The sequence below is a fragment of the Drosophila serrata genome, unplaced genomic scaffold, assembly GCF_035046125.1.
Source record: "Drosophila serrata isolate PLE 108 unplaced genomic scaffold, ASM3504612v1 contig_362, whole genome shotgun sequence".
NCBI classification, from domain to species: Eukaryota; Metazoa; Arthropoda; class Insecta; order Diptera; family Drosophilidae; genus Drosophila; species Drosophila serrata.
In genome coordinates this window covers 1046390-1071013 of record NW_028257260.1, presented here as the reverse complement: position 1 = coordinate 1071013, position 24624 = coordinate 1046390, and the positions used below count along the sequence as shown (strand labels likewise).

General features: G+C 35.9%; 1 protein-coding gene and 1 long non-coding RNA gene across 2 annotated transcripts in view; one reads left to right on the top strand and one right to left on the bottom strand.

Annotated features, from left to right (window-relative positions):
• LOC110184543 (uncharacterized) overlaps positions 1-24624 on the top strand; it is a 114525-nt gene that overhangs the window by 21558 nt on the left and 68343 nt on the right. The window lies entirely within an intron of this gene.
• nAChRalpha3 (nicotinic Acetylcholine Receptor alpha3) overlaps positions 1-24624 on the bottom strand; it is a 121597-nt gene that overhangs the window by 48024 nt on the left and 48949 nt on the right. The window lies entirely within an intron of this gene.

Here is a 24624-nt window from a genome sequence, read left to right as displayed (position 1 = left end):
ACTGCGGTATAGATATATATATCTTCCATATACTAATGGTGCCGTCAGGCTAGAGAAAATAAATCAATTAAAAGATTACCCGGAACCACAAATGTGTGGTTAGACACATCACTGAGAAAAAGTCATAAGAAATGAAGATAATTATAATATAAATAAAGATAAATACAAGTCTAACTCTGTTAGAGGAATTTTCATAGAACTCATTAACTTGGAAAATATAAAATATAATAGAGAGAAATTATAAGCTATAGAAAATATAAAATATATAATAAAGAGAAATAATAATCTATAGAAAATAAGTTATATAGGGAAATTATAATCTCTGTATTATATATTTTATATTTTCTAAGTTAAGGAATTATTTCAAGTTATTTCTCTGTGAATGTGTGGTTAGACACATCACTGAGAAAAAGTTATAAGACATCAAGATAATTATAATATATATCTTTTATATGTTAGAGGAATTTTGAAATAACTTCTTAACTTAGAAAATATAAAACATATAATAATGAGATTATAATATCTCTGTATTTTCAAAGTTAAGAAGTTATTTCAAAATACCTCTAACAGAGATAGACTTATATTTATCTTTATTACACACAAATCCTTCCTTAACTTAGGAAGTAAAAAAATTATATAATACGAAAAAATTATAATCTTATATAATTTTGAAATAACTCTCTAACTTAGAAAATATAAAATATATAATAAAGAGATCATAAATCCTCTGTATTATATATTTTATATTTTTATAAATTCTCTGTTTTATATATTTTATATTTTCTATGTTAAGGAGTTATTTCAAAATTTCAGAGATTATAATTTTTCTGTATTATATATATTTTATATTTTCTAAGTTAAGGGAAATATATTTTAAGATTTCCACTAAGAAATAGTATGAAGTATTTTATAGACAAACTTAAATACTTGCTTAAATACAAATACTTTCTCTCTTGTCAAGTATTTTAATGGCTTCTCATTATACATACAAAACCAAGAATTAATACATAATATTTCTCTGTGTAGCTGTGATTTTTCTCTATATCTTTCTTTTTTTTTTTTTCTTTTTGATTTTGTTTAGCTTCTTTTTCTGATTTTGTTTTTGGCAACCGCAGCGAAAGTAAAAGTAAAAGGCAAAAGGCCGCAGCGAAAAAGCTAATTAGCGGAGCGAACCCCATTGACAATGGTCAGATTAGCCCGGAATGGGGCGGTTGGCCCCAAAAGGGGGGCGTGGCCATGGTCATCGTGGTCGGCATATACCAGCCAGTTATCAGCGTATATCATTAATTTAATGTCCCGCACATTAATTGACTTTGTCGGAAGGGAGTGGAAGTGGAAGTGGGGGTGGCGATAGGAACAATGGCCATAATACGCGAATATATAATGCTCCATGTCCTATATCCTTGCACAGGAGTGCCTGCGGAGGATGGCAGATGGACAATGGGCAGGAGGTGGAATTGAATGAGATGAAAGTGCCTTCTCTGGCTAATTCCGAATGGTTATGAAGCCATGAAGGCATAAAGTTGGATTTTGGGTTTTGGCTTATGGCCAGGGGGGTTTAGTCTTAAGGTATATCTATAGGTATAGGTATATCTATAGGTATAGGTATAGGTTTAGGTTTAGGTATAGGTTTTGGTTTAGGTATAGGTTTTGGTTTACGTATAGGTATAGGTATAGGTAGATTACTTATAATTTTGGGTGAATCTAAACAAAACAAATATGGTTATAGTTATAAATAATTTATTAACTAAATTATCTATTCAATTAGAGGGGTTTTTGTAGCTGGGAAATAATTAAATTATAGACATTTAAAGATTCCCCTTTCATTGGAGTTGCTTTTCATCAACTTAATATATTTTAGCAAGACTTTTTATTAAAATTTTCTTATCGAGAAAGTTTCTGAATTAAGTAAGCTTACTTTTGCTTAATTTAGTTATTTTTATAGCTCAGTATTTACCTATTTAAGCACTATAACAAAAGTAATGTGTAGTATTATTTATACAGTGTATAATCTAATAATATTTCATTAACAACAACATTAAGTTATACCTCTTTCCCTTATTCTAAATTCTTATCCAAATTTAATTTCTTAAAAATATAAACCCAAACTAAAGTTCTTTTGTGAATTTCAATGTAATTAACCAATAATAATAATAATCATCCTGTTGATTCTTGGATTTATTATCAATAGATTATTCCTTTTCTACAAAATATAAATCTAATTTTAAATCTTTTAAAAAGATTAATACCAACTAAAGTACTTTTATTAATTTCAATTGCAACAATATTAATCATTTAGATTTTTTTTAACAATAATAATTAAGTTACTTTTCGTTCTTCTATATAAAATTGATGTCTAAATTGAACCCTTTAAAAAGATTATTATTTATTCTTTTATTTTAATATTATTATAATGCGAAAATTTCTATTAAATTTACCAAAATAATAATAATAATAACAATTTTGATTTTTTAATAAATCAACAATAAGTGGTTCCTCTTCCTTCTATACAAAATTTATATCTTAATTTATCCCTTAAAAAGATAAAACCCAACTCAAGTTCTTTGCAAATCTATTTATTAATTTGTTTAAATATTATCCTAGTGCGACAATCTATCTAATTTAACAAAACCATAATAATAATAATAATCAATTGGATTCTTCAACATTAAGTTATTCCTTTTCGTTCTGTACAAAATTGATATCTTAATAACATTGCAAATCTATTTATTAATTTATTTAAATATTATCCTAGTGCGACAATTTCTATGCAATTTACCAAAACAATAATAATAATAATCATTTCGATTTTTGGATTAATCATCATTACGTTCTTTCTCTTTCTTCTATATAAAATGTATATCTAAATTGAACCCTTCAAAAAGATTATTATTCATTAATTTATTTAAATATTATCCTAGTGCGACAATTTTGTATCTAATTTACCAAACAATAATCGTCATTAAGTTAATCTCTTTCCTTCTATGCAAAGTTGATATCTTAATTTAAAACCTTAAAAAAGATAAATCCCAACTCGATTTCTTTGCAAATCTATTCATTAATTCAGTTAAATATTATTCTAGTGAGACAATAATAATAATAATAGTAATCATTTCGATTTTTGTTGGATTAATCGTCACTCTCTGGTTGGCATAACCCACGCGGTAAGCGGTAACTTTTGTATCCATCTGGTTTACACACTTTTTGGCCACATCTTGTGGCTGGCCTAAACAGCTTAAACGAGCCTTGAGGCAGTTAGATGGCGTCGAGTAATTTGAGCAGCACATGGCCTAAACCGGGGAATCCTGAATTCAGAATCCTGAATCTAGAATCCTGAATACACGGATATGGGATAAGGGATATGGGATATGGGTATCCTTGCTCACATGTTCATTCATTTGGCAAGGTGTGCGTTTTTGGCGACGACTTTTATGCGACACTGTATGGGTGTCTGCACTCATACATACACACACTGGAGGTGTGTTCTGTGTGTGTGTGGGTGTGTTGTGTGTGGATTGTTGCTCGCCTGGGAAACGTTAAGTTAAACGGACCTTTGCGGCAAACGCTTTGCTGGGGGCATTTCGGTGGCTGTCATATGCGGCGTATGCTTTATATTGCCACAAAAAAATAAAAAGGAAGTAAAAGGGAAACCTGTGTAGGTCGGTCGTTTGTTGGTGTTGGTGTTAATCGACTGCCTCTGTGTGTGTGACAATCACATTAAGGTAACCAAAAAAAAAAAAGCACATTTTATGATTGCTTTGCGTGTTTTTCCCCCCCGCACCGCCGCACTTGCAAATGTGTTTATTGTCAAATGCACGCAACACACACAAAAATGAACACGCATAAATAAATGTACACATTTATGGCTGTACATTTGGCCAGAGGCTTATATTTTCTATATTGAATATAAATATTAAAATATTTTAATGGGTACATTGTTTTTAAACATAAACATGGACAAGCATTTTGAGTTTTGAGATCTATTTATATAAGAATTAAATAGATTGCTGATTAATTAAGTTAGGCAAAATTAATAGGAAGCTTTATAATATATTATTTGCTTAATGAAACAAATTTCCTTTATTGAAACATAAGGAATGCACAGAAAATCATTTGATGAGATGGGCTTAAATATATTTAAGATACAAAATAACCAAGAGCAATTTTAATAAAGCAAAAGACTAATTAAAAAACCTAACAAATATAATAAAACCTCTTTTCCGTCTTTCCACAGAAATGAGTATTTTATTTTTCTGAATTTTTAATAATACTTTTTTAATAAAAAAATAGGAACTCCAACTAAAATTTCCATTAATCTAAGCCAAGCTCATCGGTGATACTAACATGTACAAGTATCTATGTGCAACTACTTTTAGAATCAAAATTGAAATCAATATTAAAATGGAAAAAAAGGAGCAGAAGGAAAAGCAGAAATCTGATTATCCAAACAAAACTCCGAGCCTCCAATTAAAGCTTCTAAGGCAAAACTGCAATTTTCCTGCATTTTTCACTGTATTTTCAACAGTATTTTCCTGCATTTTCAACGTATTTTCCTGTATTTTCCACTTAGCCAGCATTTGTCGCATTTCCAGTGGACAACTTCGTTTTCAGTTGGCTTGTCCGAATCCTTAATAATTATTTGCCGTATCCTGTTGTTTTTGCCACTCAACACACACACACACAGAACACACACACTTTATGGGTTTTGGGCGCAAATGTGCCACCCAAACCGAGTCGGCATGGCAATCCATGAACTCCTGATTAGTTTACCGGAGCTATTCAGGAGCTAGGATTCAGCAGTATCCGGAATTTCTCCCCTTTCTGCCAGGACAATATTAATGAATAAATGCACAACACGGTTCGGGACAATGGACAGTGCTTTGCGCCTCTGTAAGGCGGTTGTAAACAAATCCCCAAATGGTCTGGACAACCAATTGAGTATTGGTGCAAAGTTTATTGTAAATTACAGAGAACAAGGCACTGTGAAAAAAGGAAAGCGAGTGAGAGAGTGTTCTTGAATTCACCTGTTTAATATTTAAGGCAAAAGGGATATATATTATTAATTATATAGGTTTTTGATTTGGGTGATGGATGTTCATTAGATTATATGGGTTTATATTTTGTATATTGTTTGGTTTTCTTATTAAAAACATGGTAAATTTTAGCTGGTAAAGATCAGTTAGTCGGCTTACGCTGCGTATACGCAATTTTTCGTTCTTATTAAGTATATTACGTATACGCAATGTATAGCTCCCATTACGTATATGCAATGTATAGCTCACACTACGTATACGTAATGCCTACTACCCACTACGAATACGCGATGTAGGGCTCACACTGCGTATACGTAATGTATAGTATACATTGTATACCTTCGATTGCTTACACTGCGTATACGGCTTACGCTGCGTGTACGTAATTTTCGGTTCTTATTAGTTATATTACGTATACACAATGTATAGCTTCCCTTATTTATTTCACACTACGTATTCGTAATGTTTATTATCCACTACGTATACGCGATGTATTGCTCACACTGCGTATAGCTTCAATGGCTTACATTACGTATACGTAATAGTTAGCTGAAGAGCAGTCAGTCGGCGTACGCTGCGTATACGAAATTTTTAGTTATTATAGAGTATATTACGTATACGCAAGGTACAGCTTATATAATGCATAGTACTTATTACGTATACGCAATGCTGAGCTCCCTCTACGTATACGCGATGTATAGTGTATTACGTATACGCAATGGTAAACCCCCAGAACGTATACGTAATGTATGGTCACCACTGCGTATACGTAATGTATATCTACAATGGTTCACACTATATATACGTAATTTGTAGCTTCCAGTAACACCCAATTTTTTAGCTTATACCTATACTCAATACGCAATTCTTATTACGTATACGCACATTTAGGCTCCCACTACGTATACGTAATGTATGCACAATGCATGGCTCATATTACGTATACGCAATTTTTAGCTATTATGTACACAAAGCTTTTAGCTGTTACGTATACGTTTATGAAACGCATAATTCTTATTACGTATACGTAATGCACTACACTCAAAATGTATATGTAATGTTGGACTCCCACTACGTAACCTATACGTAATGTATAGTTCAATGAATGACTCACACTACGTACATATATTCAATTTATAGTTTCTACTACGAATGTATATGTAATGCATTGTTCCTATTGCGTATACGCAATGCAAAACTCTAATTACGTATAGGCAAAGTATGGTTCACATTGCGTATACGCAATGTATAACTACGTATACGAAATTTTAGGACACCTTTTTTTTCTACACGCGATGCATAGCTCACATTACGTATACGTAATTTTTTTTAGTTCCCATTGCGTATACGCAATGCATATCTTGTAAATATTACGCATACGCAGTGGACAACCCAGTACGTAGACGCAGCGTTAGCCTTAGCGTTGGCATTGGCGCTGTTCCCAATACGTTCTCTCTAATTATCCAGCCTTAACCGACGCCTTTAATTAGCCGTTGGCACTGGGCGTGGCTTTTGGCATAGAAAGTTGATAACGAAGGAGGAGAGAATTGGCAAATGCAAGCTCAGTTTGTGAGCGAGGTTGGGGAGGGATGGAAACTTTTTGCTCCATCACATGACTGGGGAAAATTTCACTCAAGATATTTATTTATTCCGCAGAATATTGCTCAAGCAGCTGCACCTGTTTGTTTTTTTTCTTCCCCCACAGTTTTTCTTTAGCTTTTCCTATGTATGTGTCTTCAACTTCGTTTTTCAACTCCTTTTGGGTTTTCTGCATTTATTTTTGTTTTTTTTTCTGTTTTTTTTTTTTATTTTGCTTACTCAACTGCAAAAGGCGAATGCAATTTTTGTGTAAACAACGCCATAAATTTCAATGGAACTAAACAACAAAACGCTTGGCATTGGCAGGCAAGGCCGCAGCCAAAACCGAAAACGAAAACGAAAACCGAAGGGAAAGCGGTGAAAAGCGGTGGGGAAAAGCATAGGAATGGCAGGCAAGTGCCACGCAACTTCAATAGCCGAAAAAGAAAAGCTGAAATTATCCTGGAACTGCTGGTTCGGTTATTCGCTCACTCTTTGTTATCCCGCCAAGCTCACTTTGAGTTTTGAATTGAGCGAAGCAAATGTACGCGCAATTATTGTAAATGAATGCACATCAAAAACGGAGAGAGAGGGGGGGTTTTAACAACTACTACCCCTTATTCTAAATTCAGAAAAAATATGAATAAATTTAAGAATATTTTATGAAATTCGGGGCAAAACTAGAAGGGACCTTTAGGGTTTTTCCTGAAGGAAAACTAGAGAGTTACAAGGGAAGTAAAGTGAGCAGAAACTCTCTTGTTTGTTTTGTTTTTAAATGATTTATCAGCTAATTATTTAGTTATTGAACTCATTGAATATTTCTTAAGGGACTTATTTCATTTTGGATATCTTTGTGATGATTTAAAATGTATATTTATAACCCATATATTTATATACTATTTTTTAAAGATTCACATACATTATTTTAATATGATCTGCTGATAATTTTCCACTTGGGGGAGTTACTGGCTAAGTTTTTAACCATTTTCTCCAAATTAAAGTGTAATAACAAATTGTTAAATCATACTAATCTTATTTTTCTTATAAATTACTTACGATCTTAACCCAATTTCTGACAGGATCAGGTTTATATGCTATATATTTTTTATAGATATATATTATACTTCCCCTTGTTGCAATTATAATCTGAATTGATTCAGTCTCCGTTCTGGTTTGTCTGCAGTGACTTTGGCGATAAAAGAGAGCAATCCGAATTTTTTTTGCTGCAGTTGCAACTGCAGTTGCGGGGCCAACGGGTCGCATGAATAATTAAAGAAGTGCAACCAACGCGCGCGGATGAGGAACGTTGCAAGTTTTGCGGGGTCCGCAGCCAAACAATGTGAATGGGCAATGTGGGAATTTTCGAATGTGGGTGACAAACTGGCCGCGTTTTGTTAACCCCGCAGTAGCAAGCGGTGCTGCCCCGAATTTTCCTTTTTTTCCTCCGCCGAGAAAAAAAGGGGGGCATGCCCTGGGGCGGCAAGAGCAGGTGCCACGCACATTGGGTAACACATACACGTAGCACGCAAAAGTGGAACAAAAAAAGTAACCAGGTACAGGAGTCACTCATGTGTGTGGAGAGAGTCTCGCTAAATAAATAATGATAATAAATAACCAGTGGTTAAATCTACTTTTATTTTTACAGATACATGTCTTACTTGACTTTTTTTCACATAATTAAGAAGCTATTTTATATCAATATAAATTTAGAATTATTATTATTATTATTATTAATTTAGAATAACCAGTGGTTTAATCTACTTTTATTTTTATTTTGACAGAAAGTACAGCGCTTACTTGACTTCTTTTAAAAATTATTAAGGAGATATTTTATATTAATATAAATTTAGGGTTTTTTTAAGGTGTTAAGAAGACTTCACTGTTGAAAGTGAGTCCAGCAGACAGCCTTTCGTGTTAATTTACTATAAATAATGTTGTTAGTTGCTCTGCATTTTCAATTTATTTTATTTGATTTTTTTTGTTGAGCTGTCTGACGGTGGGAAAACTCCACTGACCCAGGAAGATGCCACAGCATAAAGTGCTAATTCGAGAGCTGTAAAAAAATCAACTGAAAGTGCTGACCAAGCCACTTGCGTGACATGGGTATGCCTTTATATAAAAACCTTTGTTTTTATACCCTATCAGAGGGTATTCAATTTATTTAAAATTCCAGAGTTAAAAGCAATATTTTTTGATATATTTAGATATTTAAATAAAAGGAAGTTTATATAAGCTTCAGGGAGAAACAACTTTTAGGAACTATAAATTTATAAACAGTGTTTTATAAGCAAGTGTTTAAGTTTTCCTTTCCCTTTGATAGGTTTGATAGGTTTATTATTCTCTTTTTTTTTGCGCTGACATTACCAATGCAATTTTGAACCCAATCACAATCATTCGTTCCGAATTCGAAATTCGGGCCATAGAGTTTGATATATTCTTGGTGATATGACCAATTACATGGCCATCAAATGCAAACGAATGCAATCATTCACTAACTGACACCCATCCCCCAAAAACTATTTCCAGTTTCCACTTTCCAGTTTTCCCTTCCCTCCCCCCCCCCATTCCTTTCATTCCAGTGCTCCTTTCGTTTTTTTTCGATGCCATTTATCGTCATATCCATTCTGGTCCTGTCAGGGGCGTAAACGCTGCGTCCGAAGCTTAAATGGCAATATTTTTGCCAAGTGTCAGGCGTTGCCCCATCAACTGGCCTCCTCTTTACCGCAGACCTCCTTTAATACAAAGTCCCTCCCCCCAGGCAAAGGACCCAAAAAATACACTCAGAAAATTAAAACATCAATGAAATAACATACTGTATACTGCGCACTTGAGACTCTTTAGGTTGAATATGATTTATGTTTAATCATTGCTTAACAAATAATTTAATAGAGGTTTCGAAAGTCAAATAACCAAGTATTTAAATGGTTATTTGCTGACTTTTTCTGCCAGTGTACCAAAATTTGATTCGTTTTGTAGGTGTTGCAACCTGATGAATTGAGCGTAGAGCACGTGCATGATCCCCATCATCATTTTTTATGGCCATGCGTCAAAAAACGAACAGGAATTACCTCACGGGCGTAGGTGGGGGTTTTTGGGGAGGGGAGACCTATCTACGTAGCACCTGTGCTTGCCGCACCAAACTGATACCATCTGGCTGCCAATGTGTCAAAACGTTTTCACTCGCTGCGCCTCAAATCAAAAGTTCTACAGCTAACCAACAAAAACTGGGGGAAAACGGAAGAAAGGAAACGCGAAGTAGATCCGATTTCAGTGCCAAGTAAGTAAGGACTCCGAGAGTCACAGGAAACGGAAGTTGGAAATGACAGGGGACACGCACGCACAGCGAGTGTAATGTGAATAAGGTAGAGGGAAGACGGCATAGTTAACGCATTTCTAACGAGGGAAATGAAAGCAACAAAAACTGAAATATAGAAAATTACTACCTGTAAATATGAAAATACTTAGGCTGACTATACATAACCTTAGAGATTTATGAATTTAAATATAATTTAAGACTTTTAATTAAGAGGAATCTTTAAACTTTTGCAGCAAAGTAATTGTTCATATTATTTCATACATTTCACTTTAATATATAGGTTTCTGTAAAGAGCTCTGGAATTGAATTACCATCTCAAATCCTAAATCTACTTTCACTAAAGTATTTTTTGGAATAAAAACCAAAAGGTGATTACCTCTAAAAGAATGAGGTAAAGTCATCTTCATGCAAACTGGTAAAATTTCCTTTTAATTAATACTTAACATGCTATAAAAACAAGAAAGTAAGGAGGGAAAATAGAAATGAAAGAAATTAAGCATTGATAGTTTCTAAGCATTGCCATTAGTTTCTAGTTAAAAACCGCTTTTCCCATTAAATTTAATGAATGATAAGCTAGGTCTGTACATATAAATACATTTTCTTTTCTCGTATTCCCTTGCCCCAATGATTACAATTCTAAGAGAGTGCGTTGTGCAAGAGTTTTGGGGTGTTTTCAAGTGTATTCCCAGCAAATGACAGCGTAATCAAGTTGCCTTGCTTTCGCTGACAAGATAAAACACGTAGTACGTACGTAGATGCTGGAGGGAGCTCAGTCCCAAACCGGAAACGGAAGTGCAACCATTGACAGCGGCAGTAGTAAAAAAGATAACAAGATGGCGGCGATGATGATGACGCGATAGCTGCATGTGCTGCGTGAGTGTGCTAGTGCTATAAATCTAATATCGCTTAATGTTGAAAGAAAGAAAGCCTAGGGCTCATGCCAACTCCTCCTGTCAAACGCACACACTCGTGACTACATGTCAATGTCAACACGGCAAGGAAAAGGAGCCGGGAAATTTATCTACCTCTCTCTCTCTGTCTCTGTTTCCCCCTCTCTCTCTCTCTGAAAGCGCGGAGTTTTCCCAGCTTCCGAGGGTGGCAGATTGACAACGCTCGATTGGAAATAAATTGAAATACGCGACCATAAAATCACTTAATTGCGATTTCGTGTCTCCCTTGCTCATATGGTCTCTCTACCTTTCTCTCTCTCTGTCTCTGTGTCTTTCTCCCTATCTCCCTCTATCTCTGTCTTTCTCCCTCTCTCTCTGTCTGTCTTTTTGAACGCTTTTAAAACGGGAAGCGGCCAATTCACGTGCCTTTCATTTGGAAAGCCCCATGTACACTCTGAGAAATAATATTTAGTAATATTTATTTAAGGAACTTTGAGATACTCGAGTTCTCTGACTTAACTAGTGAGGTAATTTCTCTCCTTATACAGGGACAGAGACCATAATTTGGTGACTAGATCAAGTCTTTTATATTTAAATAGTGCTTACTTTAAGACATTAAAATATGACTTCATAACATTTTACTTAAAATAAAGAAAATTACAAATTTCAAAGTGCCAGAGCTGAGGTCATAATGCCTATTAGTACTATATTTTCTGACTATTCTTTTCTATAAAAATTAGTTCATAAACTATTGTAAAGTCTAAACTATATCATCTATTTTTGTAAGTGACTTTTAAGGACATAATTGCATTGAGGCTGCCACTGCCGTTGGCAAGTGCATTCAGTCTGTTCCCCCTCAATTACGTTTCTCACCTCACTTTCACTTTTTACATTGAATCACCTGTGCCATGTGCCGACTTTCACGTTACTCGGTGATTATGGCAAATTGATTTGTTACCGTGCACTTTGCGGCTTTTAAAAGACGCCACACACAACACACACACAGAACACACACTCTTTGGAGCGTGGAGTTGCAGGCAGATTGAAACAACCGGAAGACAAATGAGCAATTGGCAGTTAACTCTCTGATAGGGGGAAAACGCACAAGGTGACTTGTGGGGAATTGGGATTGCAATTGGTTAGCTGTCACTGGTCGGGCGGCAAATGAAACGCTAACTGTCATCAGTGACAGACAGTAAAACGACTTGGGCCGTAAATATGCAAAACGAAAAGAAGAAAGGTGAAAAACCTGTTATCGCGGTTAATTTTACAAGGTAATATATGGCAAAGCAGGTGCTCGAAATGTGGTTTACTTGATGGGATTTTAACAAGCTTCTGGAATGATAAGACAAACCTACAAGCTAATGATTCTGAATAGACTGATATAAATCTGTGCTTGAATATACACATGTATATGTGTTCATTTTATATAATTTTCCCCCCATTTTTCTATGTAATCAAAGAGATCAGCCAGGAAAACACGGGAAAAACGTAAAGTTGAGAAAAAAAAACCCAGCAGCAAGCAAGCTTAATGCAAAGAGCAAACAAAGACTGACTGCAGGCAGCACTCCAGAGATGTTCCAGTTTTTTGCTGACATTGAGGAAATACAGCAACAACAACACACACACACACACACACACACTCGTTGTGAAATGCGGAAAATGTAGTAATAACACACAGGACTCTCTCGTGGACCAGTTTGAGAGTCGTAAAATGCAATGCGTCACCGAGCTGAAGATTGAACTGCAAGATACACACAGATATGGCACAGGATGCAGATGCACATCCCAGCTCTCAAGTGCAGCTGGTAACAAATTTGCACAAAACTGTGTGGGGTAATGGAAGTGGTATTTCCCAAGCTCTAAAGTGTATGTACTTGGGGGGTGGGGGGAAAGTTCGCGCTTTTATAAACAAATACAAATGTGGGGAACCGATATAATCCAGTAACCCCGCTCACAGCTAACCGACCCCGCAATAAGCGTATGCAAAACCATCAACGTCATGCCGCCCCCAATCCTTGTCCTTCTCCTTATCCTTATCCAGCGAGATGCAGTGGCAGGACGAGAAACGAGTTGCCTTCGCTGGCTGTATCGAGCTGTAAACTATCTGAGTATCTCAGTATCTGCCAGGTGTAATTTCAGGGAAAAACACACAGCAAGGAAAAATACATATTTATAAAAAAAAAAAAGAGAGTTGAAATGAGCCAAGATTTTAAAAGGACCAATATCTTAACAAACTATCAAGGTTTATGTATTAAATATAGTATTTTCTTAGGCGGAAATATAAGGGAGGTTTCCGATATATTCTTAATTAAATTTTAAAGTGTTTTTGTTTATTTTCAAAATGATTGAAGATGAAGCTGGCAAAGTACTAGATATGGTAAGCTCTTTTCACTAAGTTTAGGTTTATATTTGTAGGGTATATTTTCTTAGGCCCTTCTAATACTTATTCTTAACTACATTTAAGGATATAATTTACCATCAACCATATATTGTTTATTTAGGAAGATATTTAGAGGAGGGTTCTTGTATATTCCTTATTAATTTTCAAAGTGTTTCTTATATATATTTTAATTTAAGTATATTTATATCTTATTTCAAGAGGATTGAAGATGAATTTTGCAAAGTTCTAGATATGGTAAGCTCTTTTTACAGAGCTAAGGGTTCTTTTTGTAGGGTATATTTTCTTAGGCCCTTCTAATACTTATTCTTAACTACATTTAAGGATATAATTTACCATCAACCATATAGTATTGACTTATTAATATACATATATAGAGGTGGTTTCTTATATATTCTTGACACATTTTCAAGGTGTTTCTTAAATATGTTTTATTTTAAATATATTTTCTTCATTTTCAAAATGATTTAAGATGAAGCTAGTAAAGTTCTAGATATAGTAAGTTCTCTGCACAGAGTTTAGGGTTCTTTTTGTTGGATTTATTTTCTTATAAAGGCATTTAGCCTTAGTGATACTCATATTTAAATACATTTAAGGGTATAATTTACCATCCCACACAGTAAGAATTACCTACAACCTTAATTGCATAAGCAGTTGCTCGAATTACAGCAACTTTTCGCCCCATGTACTAGCGGGTTTTTTACTAGCAAACTGGCAAATGGTTACTACCAAAATGGTTACTGGCAACTGTTTACTGCGACAGTTGCTTCGTTTACGGGCGTACGACAAATGTAACTGTCACTTTAAGTGTGTGTGTGTAGAGGGGTGTGTGGTGTGTGGTGAGATGCAAATTGTATCCCTACTCGTTACTCCTTATCCCAGGACACGCACTCGGAGAGACAGTCGCATCTGGAGACGTTTTTATTGCGTTATTCATATTTCATTTTGCACCGGACCAAGGAGCTTGGAAAAAGGTGTAGAATCCTTGGAAGGAGCAAGCGATATATATGGGTTAGTGGCTAATAAATTTCCACCGCATATCCTTGGGCACAAATCGCTTCAATATTGTTTAAAATGAAACAGGATAAAGTTTAAAAGTTGTGCTTAGGTTAAGGATATGTAAGAACTAAAATGGTTTTATTTATATATAAGAATCATATATAAAACCAAACCTAAACTAATTTAATTGCACACCGGAAAGGCCTAAAAGTGTTTCACTTAAGCGCTGACCAATGCTGGACCCACCAAACCCAAAAGGCAGTAATCCCTAGTGTCCCCAGGCACACCACCACCACAATCAGGACCTCAACTTGACGCCCACCCAAGCCATCACTTTAATCTCAGCTTCTGGCCTGCGCCTCTGGCATTGACACGGACACCTTGATGTGGTGTTGGAACCACACCGGGTTTTCCAGGGGGCAGTGCTACTGCTACTGCTACTGCTACAGAGGGGTTGCAGGAGCAGGAGCAGGAGCAGGACTCTGCTGGTTGCAGGACCTCGGGCCTTCGTGTGCCTGGGTGTGAGTAGCGTGCTTATGAGTTCATGAAATGCTCTTTGAATATGCATGAGACCCTAAGGAGCGTTGAGTGCTGCTTCTACGGCATCTCGCCGGCTCCTAGCCAGCGTCAGCCAGCTCCTCCGGCAGCCCAGGATTTGGGTTGTTTTTGGCCCCGGTGGTGATTTTGGTCACGGCCCATGAAAGAAGGTAACACTGTTTTTTTCCCTTTTTTTTGTTGCACTCTTCATGAGCTGCACAGAGAGAAAAGCTAAGCTGAGTTGAGTTTGGGTTAAAAGTAAGTTAAGTTATTATAAAATATATAAATTCTTCAAGTGCTAGTTTAGCTGAGCGACTATTATGGTTCGTTCAGCAAAATAGAATGACTTGAAATTAAATTAAAGTGGTAAAGTTGGCCTGGGGAAATTATGGTAGATATTTAGTAGCAAATTTTAATGGGAGAGTAAAGTGAATATAGTTTTCTTTGGGAAATTGGAATGAAGTAAGTCTATGATCTACTTGATGAGCTAGAGAACTTGAAGTTCAAAGAAGTTTTGCCTGGCGGAAGGGGAAATGAAAACCCATCAAATTATGCACAAGGTAACAAAGTGGGACAGGTGGCATAAGGAGCAGGCTTTCTGAAATATTTATAATATATGTATATATAAATTTTCACATATGTATGCCAAGTTACAATGCATTTCACAAGTGGCAAGTCATCTGCACTACTTTGCATTATTAATACAATTATTTTAATACATCCACATTGATATTGATGATGTGAAAAGCATTTGGCAAAGAGGATTTTGTGGTCCTTGAGCTGTCTGTATAATTATTGATAAAATATTGATACTTGACAGCTCACAGGCACTTTTAATTTACCACTCAAATTGTAATTTAAAAAATTAAACATGTAAGGGTAAGGTAGGGTATTCGTAGAGTATTGTGTTCCTTTTTACAGGACTCTCTCCCTCCCTCTCAAGTGGCGCTTAAAAGCAAATTGCATAAAATCAGCCTAAAAGCAGGCAACATGCAATCCTTATTTCATTTGTATATGAGTGTGTGTGTGTGTATGTGTGTGAAAGGAGTGACAAAAGTAGGCAAAAAAATATATAAATATATATATATATATATATATATATATATATATATTATCCTAGTAGGAAGCCCAGTCTAGAAGATAAATGCAATTTGCAGCTGCAACAAAAGAAAATGGAAGCAAGAACCTGAGAAAAAAAAATGGAGTACAAATGATGGAAAAGAAGAAGAAGAGAGCGCAGTGCCATTTCCGGCAAAGTCAGCTACAGTTTCCTCCCAGTTTTCCCAGTTGTATTTATATATATTTTTTATACTATATCATTTTATTTGCGGTTTTGTTGTCATACTTCCGTTTCGTTTCGTTCCCTTGCCTTGTCTTTTGTCGCAGCTTAAAAATTTTCAAGTGTCCACCTTCCTCCCTCACACCCTGCATCCCAGGCTCATTTGGCAAACTGGCCAACATTAATGTTAGCTGGAAAGGCGGAACAAACCAAAAAAAAAAATGAAAAGAAAATGTGAGCAGCAACTGCAACTGAAATAGCGACAACAGCTTCATTTATCAAAACACTCAAGACCGGAGGAGGAGTACTCCCTGGGCCCTGGGAGTCAATGAGCCAACTAACCCAATTTCTGGACCAACTGGCCAAATGGCATTTTGGCCAGTTGGCCACGCCCACTTGGCCGGTAGAGCTTCTTAACCAAACAACTGGCACTTGGTAACAAGTAACAAATGCTGGAAAATTCATGCTGGAAAACTTGAGCTTGGTATGTTCAAGGAAAATGTTTGAAGGGGTTTTGAAAAGGATCAGGTGTTCTATGGAAATTTGTCCAGGAAAATGCTATAACCTTAGGCAGGTTCTTCCATTAAAAAATATTTCTAGATCCCTTTAGTATTTGAAGCTATTTCTATCTCTGTACAAAGGACTTTTCAAGGACTCAAATAGGAAACGATCCCTCAAATTTCGGTTTCCCGATGCAAAACCCAACTAGAGCTTGCAATTCTCTGGCATCAATCATGTCATACATCATCCATTAAATAAGCATTTAACAAGCACACAGCTTTCTCTCACACTCTTCCCTTAGCCAAATGTCCAATCAAAAATTTGTCAACCATTTCGTCATTTTGTCGCATCTGAATCCTCATTTGTGTAATTACATTTGCTGCATTTTGAAACAAAAAAAAACAACAATTAGCGAGGAGTTCCCTATTCTCGCGAACGCAAACGCGACTCGCTTACAGAATGCCATCAGAAAGTTTCATGTTGCCGAGGCAAGAGGCAACATCATCAATCATACATTTGAAAAGTTTATTAAGGCCCACGCACACAGGACAGGAGCTCCGGCTCCTCCTCTAGCTCCTCTGGGTCCTTTGGGTTTGGGTTTGGTTGCAAGGAGGCCAAAGGGCAAGTGTGCTTAAGAGCTGAAAACTTTTCAATGGCTTTTTGCGCTTGCCTCCCTTTTTTTGAGGAGGAGAAGTGGAAAAGGGAAAAGCGGTAACGTGGACAGGATCAGAAAAGTTAGTTCCACACCAACTGAAGTTGAAGATGTGCACACAGTTTGATGACACTGACTCAGTGATCCTTAAATGGAAAGAGGTTTTAATTATTTAATTCTTATATAAATATATATATATAATATGAAATAGATGTGTAGGAAAAATTATCATTTCTTATCCCTAAAAGGATCTACTCCTAATTTTATTATTAAGAAGAAAACTAAAGCAAGTTGTTTCATATTCTATTCTGCACTAAAGCACTTACATCAAATTTCCTATCGATCGGAATTATATAGAATATCAATAAAAATATCACTCTTTTTCCCAACATTGATTGGTATTATCTTTTCATTTTCCACTCGCTTTTCTCTTCATATATTTCCACTAATCTAAAAGTAATAATTATTATTTGTAACTGCTTCATAAAACCTATTATATTTTTCGCTTGAGGGGCCATCGATGAGGCTGGGCCATGAATTAATCATGAACCTAATCCATTATCCTTGGCAACTTTCTCCAAGACTTTCACCTTGGCCAGGACCACTTTTCGCGGTACTTGAAAATGTCTGCCTGCAATTTGTGGTGGCAGAGAGATCGCATTTTAATGCCACAAGTTCGGAGCAGTTCGAATGGCGAAATGCAAATGGAAATTCAGTCAGCCAACCAGAATGTGTCCTGGCAGCTGGAAAACTTTTCCCTAGGATACTCTCTCTCTCTCTCTGTGTGTGTGTGTGTGTATTTTTTGTCACTGGCGATTTTCACTTTCGCTAGATTTACAGCTTGAAGATGCAGTCTGCAATAATTTTCCGAGCACTTTTACTGGCGCCCCGCAGCCGCTAATCTTCCGGCTGTGTCTGAGTATTAGTGTGTGTGTGTGTGTGTTTGTGTGTGTGTGTGTGTGTGTGTTCATCAATTTTCAATAACAATAGAAGCCAAAAGCAGAAGCACAAAAAGAAAGTAAAGACAGAGAGAAAGAGAGAGAGTGAAAGAGAGATTCAGACAACGGCAGCACGTGGCGAATTTACGATGCAAAATTTGAACAGGAAAAAATAAGACAAAAAAAAAACGAGGGAAAAACAGGAAAATTCGCAGCTTTAAGCTATTTCAATAAATCGCAAGCTATATAAGGGTATATAGCTGGGGAAATGCTATATATTTTAAGCCAATAAACAACACAATAAACAAAAGGCTGATTGCATTCACAAGGATAAAGTTTCATAAATGTTTAGTGATAAGAAATCGATAGTATTTATTCAGTAGATGTAATTGAGGGGAATTTCTTAGTAAAAAATGTATTTGAACTTGATTTTTAAACAAATTTTGAAACTTATAGTACCTGGAATTAACAATGTAACCCTTTAATTAGTTACCAAGACAGTTTGTTCAAGCTTTGCTTGGTAGAAGTATAAAAGAAATATTTGTATATATCAATTTGGCTTTTTTATTTATATTTTAAGTATTTTTATTTCTAATATAGGTCATTTTATATTGAATATAGGTATTTTGTATATATATTTCTTTGGAAATAAAACGCAGACTGCCTTGTCTCTACACGAAGCTATCGCTTCTTGAATCGCTCTCGTTTGTGGCAAGGACCCAAACACATTGACCGACCAAGGATGCCGCAGGCTGCACCATCTACTGAGGTGTCCTTAGCAGCTCTTCCTTCCATTTGCTCAGCCTCCCGCCTTTTAAGAGTGATTTAACACTTGGAAAAAATAAAATAATAAGCCAAAAAGGATACTTAGAAAATTAAATAAAATAAATTAGAAAATATACCGATCATTTTTGACTAAAGTAATATATTTCTAGTAGATAACTCAACCCTCAACAACTTGTACCTTTATGTTATTTATATTTAGTAAGAAAAATAATGTTTGTAGTTCACTTTCATTGAATTCCATATCCTGGGGGAATTTTATTTCAAGTGCCTCTGTCCCTGTTGGTATGTGTTAAGTCGCGCAGGACGACAAGGACGAGGACTTAGCATGGTGCGGTCATGAATCATGCCAAAAAAAATGTGCAGTCACCGTTCGAGCAAGTCGACCCAAATACAGCTCCCACTTCCCACTCCCGGGGATCCCTGCCCAGGCATCCGGATTCTTAGACTTTCGGCATCTCCTCCGCTCCTCCGTAATTGCAATTCTCGGACTCTTTGGCCCACTTGAGGCCAAAACGCAGGAACGACGAGGGACAACCGATGGACGCCATGGATATGGCCATGGAGATGTTGCTTACGATTTTCTCCTGTTTTTAGTCACCAATGTCCTACGAAAGAATTCGAACGCAAAAAAAAGGGGGCGTTGCACAGGACTCACTCTGCTTTGTACACGACAAAAAAAATACATACTATATATATTGAAAACAAGAAAGGAAGCTAACTTCGGCACGCTGAAGTTTATATACCCTTGCAGATAGAACTTCTATGACTAGGAATCCATACAATATAAATTATTTATATTTGTGTTTGAAAACAATGAAGTAATACCTGCTTTCATTTCATTCACCTATAAATATTATATTTGCAGTTTTACCTTCACAGATTTGCATTTTTCCTCTACATCAAACGATCGTTTATATGGCACCTATATGATATAGTCGTCCGATTTTCATTAAATTTGACACAAAATTTAGGACTAATATCAAATGGATATACCTCATAATATGTATATATAATATAATTTTTAATTGTATTAATATCTGGATCCTTCCTATGGGAGCTATATGATATAGTCGTCCGATCTGGCCCGTTCCAAGATATATACGAGTGAGAGTATATAGAAGGCTAACTACAAAGTTTCATTCAGATAGCTTCAAAACTGCGAGACTAGTTTGCGTAGAAACGGACAGACGGACAGAAGGATAGACGGACAGACGGACAGACGGGCAGAAGGACAGGCGGACAGACGGACAGACGGACATGGCTAGTTCGACTCGGCTGTTGATTCTGATCAAGAATATATATACTTTATATGGTCGGAGGTGCCTCCTTCACTGCGTTGCAAACATCTGACTGAAATTATAATAACCTGCAAGGGTATAAAAATATTAAAAACAATTGAAAACAGAAAGTATTTCTTGATGGAATTAAAACCTTATAAATGTATGATATGTTTCTAGAAGCTAAAGCTTCTATTCAATGTTTAGGTATTATTTTTTGTACCTGATTAATTTTATAAATTATTATATCTCTCTATAAATCTAACCCTTTTGTAATATTTTTAATAATATTTTTTTTCAATTTTTCTCTCCCTGCACATCGCCTCCAAAAGGGGTGTCAATGCGCCCCATTTTTCCAAGTACCGTCGTCGTTGTCCCAGAAGTTGTCGTTGTTGTCGTCATCGTTCCCATCGTCAACGTTGTCGGTGGCACTTCACTTTTCTATATTAGCGCCGCGTAAGTGCAGCAGGGGCGTGGCAATTGCATTAGTGAGCAGGGAGGGGGACCAAAGGGACAGGGGACTCTGAGTGGTGGCAGAAGGGGGATAATGGGGGCGCGTTCGAGGACATTAGTATCGCAGTAGATAAAGTGGTTGGAAGTGAAAAATTATGCGAAGCTATAATGTTAACAGCCGGACAATGGCGAAATGAAAAATACCCTATAAAAGGATGGTCTTTTAGGTCATATTTATATTTATTTCTTTAGTATAGTAGTTATAATTTTTTAATGAAGGATACTGCAAGTGTGGGGTTGCGTATTAAATGACTTCATTTAAGGTCTGAGTACAGGAAAAATGAATTATGAATTTAACATGAAAGAAAGTAAATTGAAGAATGTAGTATTCCTTTTTAAATTATTTACAATGTTTCAGGTTTCAATCGTTTAATTTTAATATTTTTTTTTTTTCCATTAAATGTCCCCAAGAATATCTTAAATAAACTCATTTCTTTATTTATTGGTATAATTTGTATGGGAAAGTCAAACTTTAAAAAATCATAACTATGCCAAAAAAGCACTAAATTCATTTCGGAAAGCTGTTCTGTGCTAGTTTTTATTAGCTTAATAAATCTGCATACTTAATTTAAAATTTAAAAAAATGCAAATTTTTTGTCAATTTTTGATAATTTTAATGATGTAACCCCTTGTAAAATTTTGAAAAAATTTGAAAAAAAAATTTTCTGCCTAAGATGTCTTAATCGACTCGCCTGTTGATGCTGATCAAGAATATATATGATTTATAGGGTCGGAAATGACTCCTTCACTTTGCTTTGAGCTTCTGAATTAAATAAAAATACCCTGTAAGAGTATATCTAATTATCTTTTATTATTCTTAATTTATATTATTTTATTGATAATCTGATAGATTCTTTATGCTTTTTACAAAATTCATTCAACTCTTAGTTAGTTTACAAAACAAATCAATTAAATATATAACATATACAACGAGATATAATTAATACAAGTTTGGGTTATTATTTAATTTTTGAAATTTCTTAGGAAAATTCACTTCAAATGTTGGGACCCTATTTTATTTTATTTTAAAGGAATTATTTCCAACCTCTGGATTCTGAAAGGGTATACAAAAGTCTTCTTTTCGAAGTTAGCTTTCCATAAATTTAGAACTATACAAGTGTTAAAAGTAGTGCTAAAGACATAATTGTAATTTTTTGTTTCTATATAGAAGTTCTTATTATTCGTTATTATTTCTTTATTTCTTAGCATTTCTTATAATTTCTTCTTAGATTTCTTAAGTCAAAATCTAGTTCCTTGTCTGTTCGATTTATATACTAAATATAAACTTATCTAAACTTTGAAATAAATTCAAGAGGTAATCTATCTGAAAAGACCAAAATTGTTGTCCCAATGAAGTATGTGCCCTGAGAGGTCAACCACATTTTTCGTGTGTAATATATGCCGCAAAGTTTATAGTTTGCCCTTTGAACCACCGATTGAAATAAGTAGAATAAATACAGTGGAAGTTGTGTGGAAAAGTGCTCAGTTGTCGTCGTCTGTCGTTTGATTCCGAAAAAAAGAGGATGTTAGATGCAGACTCACTCCCTTTCGATGGGCATACACTGAGAGAAATGGTAATAGAAAATGCCTCTAATTTAAAGAGATTTAAGGAATGAATAAGTATAAATTAAAGCATAAATAATAAAGTTAATAAAATGGGTAAATGTGTAAGAAGAAAACTGCTAATTAGAGAGCTTAAACATGTCCTGTTCGCTTATTTTTCAGTGTACTTAGTAGTATAAATGTGTGTGAGAGCTGCATGTGTGTGCTCTGTGTGTGTGTGTGCTCTCTCTGTGTGTGTGTGTGTGTGTGGCCCGTTTAATGGCCACAAAGCGGAAACTGGAGCGTGGCAGTTGCTGCTGCTGCTGCTGCTGCTGCTTCTATGTCTTTGGCTGATGCAGCTGCATTAGCAGCCATTTGCAGCAGGATTGCTGCATGCATGCATGCATGTGTGTGTGTGTTCTCTCTCCCCCTCTCTTTCTCACCCTTATGCCCCATCTCTTTCTGTTGGGCTTTTGGTCTCTCTGTCTAGTGTACTTTACTGCCGTTTATATTTATGTTTGCCGGCACTGCTTGCTGCCCCTTGTGCCTTCTCTCCTCCTCCGAAAAAAATGATGACATAAAAAATTGTGTTGCCCGCATTTTGGGCGCTGCTCTCTGATTCGGTTTGGGGCATCTTCCGGGGATCCCCCTCATTCCGTGAGTCCTGGAATCTCACCCTTCTCCCTCCTAAGGCCAGCCAGGAAGCCTTCCTCTGATCGGAATTTATGGCTTTTTAAATCGAAAGAAATTCAATGCTTGTTTAAGAAGAATGAAACGAAACGAAATGAAACGAGCGGCCTCCAAAACAAATTTCAAGATTTATATTTTACCCATTCGCCAAATGCTTATTTTGTACTTTGTCTTTCTTCTATTGAAGTCACTATTTTTGATTTTCTTTCTTTAGTTTCTTAAGTTATTTTAGTTTGTTACTGTTTACGCCAAGTGCAAACTAAATAACTATGGTATTTGTGTGTAATAATATATTGAGAGAGATTGCAAGTTAGTAAAATATGTATAAGATGCATAACGCTTTGACAACTTGACAATTGTGTGGTTATTAGTGAAGTATTGATGAACTTATAGAGATAATATATATAGTAAGAAATAGGTTTGAACCTTAACAGGAAATTCAGGAAAAAGGCAGTACTTAGACTGCTCTATTAGCATTTGAAATAAACCCTAGCCTTCTTATTTAATAATAGTTTCCTATTAAAATTCCACTCCACTCTCTTCAAAGAGTAACTTACACCAGAAAGTTCACAAAATTGATTTTGATCAATAGACATACATACATGCCACTCAACTGAAATCGCTTAATGAACACAACTATAGATTCTCACACAGTTCAATTGACAACAAAAGTATATACATATATATATCACATCCTTAGCAGGTCAGCTAAAATACATATATATATAAAAAAAAGAGAAAATATATATTTTCTGCGAGCAGCAGGTTGTGAATCATTTTGAAAGGATGCTTATGTCCTTGCACGCGTTTCCCAGGCGACAAATAGCATTCGTTCACCGGCTCCACATGTATGTATTTCTCTCTTCCTCCCAATGCCTCAAGAATCCCTGATGCTTGAAAATACTCCTAAATCGCATGGGCCACCAATATATATATATATATATTTGATTCCTTTTGTAAGCTTCGATTTTCGCCCAGGGAGTGAAAGTGAACAGGAGCAGGGGGTGGAGCAAAGGAAGACCTAGGACCGAGGACTATTAAATGCTGGCTGGCCTTGGTGACGCGTCGCGACGCTATGCGCATAAAAAATGGAAAATCAAATCGGAAAATCACGCACAAAGGCGTTGGCCAGCGGTGCAGGGGGGAAATTACAACAAAAAAAAGCGAGAAAAATGGGAAATAGAAAATAGAGAGCGAGAGGGGGTCGCCTGAGATCGCATTGAATGCGTTTGTTGGCACACGGAACGAAAGGACGAAGCAGGATGGGCTTTTGCTTGTGGGCGTAGCTGCCTTGTGCTACTTTTGGCAACACACACACACGCACACACACGCACAGGCTGTGACTCACAGATACACACACAGAGACACACACAAAAGCCACGGCCCCATTTTGTGAACTGAAACAGAATCTGATTCCGAATCCGAATCCGAGACCGAAACTGAATCCTGAATCTGGAGTTTGGAACTGAAACTGAAACTGAAGCAAAACCTGAGGCCAGGAACCGAAAACCGAAGTCACCAATGCGGGCGTTGTCCTTCGTCCTTTTCAGTCTGCATTAGCCCCAGTCCCACATGACAGTAAATATATGCATAAACTTTAGTTTACAATTTACTTAACAATTACAATTTCAAATTTAGAATTTTGCTCCCTAGGGAAGTCCATTTATTAGAAGTTCTTGCAGCTTAAAGCAG